This window comes from Eublepharis macularius, chromosome 2 (assembly GCF_028583425.1).
Source record: "Eublepharis macularius isolate TG4126 chromosome 2, MPM_Emac_v1.0, whole genome shotgun sequence".
NCBI lineage: Eukaryota > Metazoa > Chordata > Lepidosauria > Squamata > Eublepharidae > Eublepharis > Eublepharis macularius.
The window spans coordinates 91,134,894-91,140,072 of NC_072791.1; positions in this window are offsets into that span (position 1 = coordinate 91,134,894).

Genomic DNA, 5,179 nt, shown 5'->3' on the forward strand with positions numbered 1-5,179 from the left:
GACTTTGGGGGGCCATGTTATGGCCCCCCAAAGCAGGTCCCCCCATCCTCCCATAAGAAAGCGAAGGAGCAGCATATTGTTAGCATGCTGCTGCTCATCTTTCTTCATTATTTCCTATGGGGAAAAAATGAAGAGGCAGGCTTCCTTTGCCAGGGGTGGCATTTTGCATGCAAAATGCCCCCTTACCCTCAGGGGCCCTTCTCCCACCCCTCCTCCCACCCCCACCAAGGCTCAGCCTGATCCCACTTGGGGGGGCCATTTCATGGCCTCCCCAAGTAGGTGCTCTAATCTCTACCACTGACAGCTGGGGGAGGCTTGTGTTGCCAGGGGTGGCATTTTGCATGCAAAATGCCCCCCAACCCTCTGGGGCCCTTCTCCCACCCCTCCTCCCACCCCCCACCAAGGCTCAGCCTGCTCCCACTTGGGGGGGCCATTTCATGGCCTCCCCAAGTAGGTCCTCTCAGCCCCTAAAGTCCACCCCTTACAGCCCCACACAAACCCAATTCCCCCCCAGCTGCCACACACAGACCCAAATCCCCACATTAGCCCCTCACAGACCCAAATCCACCCCCACCTGCCCCACACCCATAACCCCAGGAACAGGCTGGCAAAGGCCAGCCCTCTCCCTTTGTTCCCTATGCTGGGAACTTCTAAACTCTCTTTCCCTGGGCAATTCTGCACAGCCCAGGGGTGCCACAATGGTGGGCACACTTCTGAGTGCCAGCTGGTCCCTGTGAAAGAGCACCTGAACCACAGACACCCTCCCTCAAATTCCCCCACCACCTACAGAGATGGCTGGCCAGCCAGCCCCATTGTTCCCTATGATGGGAACCAACTGCACAACAAAGAATAAAACAAGAACAACACAAAATAAAGTTTTTAAAAAATTATTTTCTCCCTTCCAAAGTACAAGTAGGCAAAGCATTATGACACATTACACCAGCAGTCCCCCACACAGAAAAATTAAAACAAAACTCACTTAACATCAGAGAATCACAAAACACGATTCCTGTCAAAAACACTTTATTTCTTGAACAGCTTTAGGTTACACAGCAGGGGGGAACACCAAAGGGCATGGCAGCACTATCTTACACAAAAATAACACAACTCACTTAACATCAGAGAATCACAAAAGCACAATTCCTGTCAAAAACACTTTATTTCTTGAACAGCTTTAGGCTACACAGCAGGGGGGGAACACCAAAGGGCATGGAAGCAGTATCTTACACAAAAATAACACAACTCACTTCACATTAAAGAATCACCCCAAAAAATTGCTGTCAAAAGCACTTTATTTCTGTAACTGCTTTAGGTTACACAGTAGGAAGGCACCACAGAGAAGGAAAGCAGTGTACTACACAAAAATAACACAACTCACTTCACATCAGAGAATCACACAAACACAATTGCTGTCAAAAACGGTGAAGTGGGTTGTATTATTTTTTGTAGTACATTGCTATCATGTCCTGTTGTGCCCTCCTACTGTGTAACCTAAAGCTGTTCAAGAAATAAAGTGTTTTTGCCAGGAATTGTGTTTTTGTGATTCTCTGATGTTAAATGAGTTGTGTTATTTTTTTGTAAGATAGTGCTGCCATGCCCTTTGGTGTTCCCCCCTGCTGTGTAACCTAAAGCTGTTCAAGAAATAAAGTGTTTTTGACAGGAATCGTGCTTTGTGATTCTCTGATGTTAAGTGAGTTTTGTTTTAATTTTTCTGTGTGGGGGACTGCTGGTGTAATGTGTCATAATGCTTTGCCTACTTGTACTTTGGAAGGGAGAAAAAAAAATTTAAAACTTTATTTTGTGTTGTTCTTGTTTTATTCTTTGTTGTGCAGTTGGTTCCCATCATAGGGAACAATGGGGCTGGCTGGCCAGCCATCTCTGTAGGTGGTGGGGGAATTTGAGGGAGGGTGTCTGTGGTTCAGGTGCTCTTTCACAGGGACCAGCTGGCACTCAGAAGTGTGCCCACCATTGTGGCACCCCTGGGCTGTGCAGAATTGCCCAGGGAAAGAGAGTTTAGAAGTTCCCAGCATAGGGAACAAAGGGAGAGGGCTGGCCTTTGCCAGCCTGTTCCTGGGGTTATGGGTGTGGGGCAGGTGGGGGTGGATTTGGGTCTGTGAGGGGCTAATGTGGGGATTTGGGTCTGTGTGTGGCAGCTGGGGGGGAATTGGGTTTGTGTGGGGCTGTAAGGGGTGGACTTTAGGGGCTGAGAGGACCTACTTGGGGAGGCCATGAAATGCCCCCCCTAAGTGGGAGCAGTCTGAGCCTTGGTGGGGGGTGGGAGGAAGGGTGGGAGAAGGGCCCCAGAGGGCTGGGGGGCATTTTGCATGCAAAATGCCACCCCTGGCAAGACAAGCCTTCCCCAGCTGTCAGTGGTAGAGATGAGAGCAGAGCACCTACTTGGGGAGGCCATGAAATGCCCCCCCCCAAGTGGGAGCAGTCTGAGCCTGGGTGGGGGGTGGGGGGAAGGGTGGGAGAAGGGCCCCTGAGGGCTTGGGGGCATTTTGCATGCAAAATGCCACCCCTGGCAACACAAGCCTCCCCCAGCTGTCAGTGGTAGAGATTAGAGCACCTACTTGGGGAGGCCATGAAATGGCCCCCCCAAGTGGGAGCAGGCTGAGCCTTGGTGGGGGGTGGGAGGAGGGGTGGGAGAAGGGCCCCTGAGGGTGAGGGGGCATTTTGCATGCAAAATGCCACCCCTGGCAAAGGAAGCCTGCCTCTTCATTTTTTCCCCATAGGAAATAATGAAGAAAGATGAGCAGCAGCATGCTAACAATATGCTGCTCCTTCGCTTTCTTATGGGAGGATGGGGGGACCTGCTTTGGGGGGCCATAACATGGCCCCCCAAAGTCCAATCTGTCTGAAACTTGGGTGGTTGTTAGAGAAGGGTTAGAGGAAGTTCCCCACCAATTTTGGGCTTATTCGGTGGGAAAATGCCTCCCCCATACGTCCGGGAAGACGGAGGCATTTTCCCATTGAAAAGCCGAAAGAAAGCCGAAAGAATCCCGAAACGTTTCGGCTTTTTTCTTTCGGCTACCCGAAACGTTTCGGCATTCCCCGAAACGTTTCGGCATTCCCCGAAAGAAGCCGAAACACTTTTGTTTCGGCATTCTTTCGGCATTCTGAATGCCGAAACGCACATCCCTAGTTATCACATATAATCCAAAGGTGTTTTCTGGACTTATCTGCTTTCTTCCATATATATTTGCTTACAACATTCTTCTATACTGGATAATGTAACTACATAGAGAGAATTTTCAACCTTTTTGCAATTTACAGTTTACTTCTCTGTTTTTTTTCTCCCTGCAAGTAATCTGAACAGCTTCCTTCTTCCACTGTCTGTGCAGAGCTTCCTGTTATTTTAGGGACCATACAGATAGCTCTGTTTTGAGAAGACAGAGTACTGCAATGCAGAAGTGAGAATTTTGAGGTACTTGGAACCAAGCTGGTCTCCATCTATGTGATCCATATGGCTGATATAGTTGTGCAACCCAAAAGGCAGGTTTCTTGGGCTTGCTACTATCAAAATATTTCACAGCAAAAACTATGTGTCTTTCCCCGGAACATTTGTCTAAATGTTCTGTCATGATAATCCAGAATAATAGAAATAACCATCTGGACAAGCCCTGTTTTCTGAATGAGGTGCAACTGCATGCTGAAAGGGTGGAGCAGCCTTATAAGGCCTCTGGCTCTGCCACCTCATACAATTCCTGGAAAATGCAGCTGCCTCCTCCTCCAGGGAAGCAAAGGTTGGCCACTGGCCATAGTGGCTCAGGCCGCCAGCCAGGAGGACCATATTCCCCTCCCCTCCCCATTAGAATGAAGAGGCAGGCACAAGAGTTAGGACTAAAGGGCTGATTTATTAAATTACAACAACACAACTGTCAACACAGCAAGGGCCTAACTAACAGTACAGGTCAAGCCATGGGATCACTCCTGGACCTCTCCCTTGACCTGTCTGGGTGAGTCCCACTGCCCATGCGTGAACTATCCATGGACATAGCTGGGACCCAGCTGACCAGGCAAAGTGGTTCCCCCCTTAAAGCTCCAACTGCCCAGCCATGAAGCTGGGGGAGGACTGGCTTGTCCAGGGGTGCTCCACCAGGCAGTCTGTTCTCACAACTGGGCCATGAAGCAGTCAGCCACTCCTGACAGACCCCAATTCCCCACCTATCCCCAATGGGGATAGGCCAAGGGTCCTCACCAGCTCGCTCACTTCCCCCAACTTCTAACCTTCCACCGCCAAGGCCAAGCATCTGCTTAGACCTTCACGCCCCATAGGTAGCTTAAAGCCAGCCTGAGCCCTTGCCATAGATCATCCAGAAAGATGTTGTTCCCTTTCAACAATAGATGAACTCCATCCCCTCTGTAGAGGTCAGCCAATTCAGCCCTACTTTGCAGATGGGGCAGATAGAGCCCCAGAACATCCACCAATGCTATTGGCCTTACGCCTAGCCCTCTCAATCCCTTTTGGGTCCCAAGCTTCCTACCATTCACAACACGGAAGCATTGTGGACCAGAAGATCAGCACTCCAGGCCAGTGCTTGCCTATCAGATGCAAGTCTGCCTGTACTTGCAAAGACAGGGCCTTGCCCTTCACAACCCCAAGGTTATTACCTTCCAGGTGAACAACCAAGATGTGAGGCAGAGGACAGCTTCTCTCCTTGAACAAAAGAGGCAGCAGCCCAGGCCATCTCAAGCCACTTTGGCCTTGCCATTTGATAATGGTCCATTGGCTCAGGTCAAGCTGGTACCTGATCAGTGTCTTGGCCTGGTGGGCCACCCAGAATGCAATACTGTGGCCGCAGAGGAGGATTTGCAGCCTCTTCCACAAATCACAGCACTCAGGAAGAAAATATGATCAGTGGGGTTTATATAACAAGTTAAGGGAGTGAACATAAGACTGGTAGGCAGAGGAATGCTACCAACCTACCCTTTGAATTACCAGACCCGGGTAATGGCTGCTGCAGCAGTGTATGCCACTCCAATACAAAAAGAGTGGGCGCAGAATTTTACACCTGCTCTTTCAGCAACTATCCAAAACTGGTATTTGGTGAGGGAGGAGCCATCAAAATGGTGAAAAAGTATCCCCTCCTCATCACCACAGACCTTGACATACCTCCTAAGGGCAAGGACTGGACACAAAGCCCCAGCTTCTTATGTTTTCCTGTATGCCTACCAA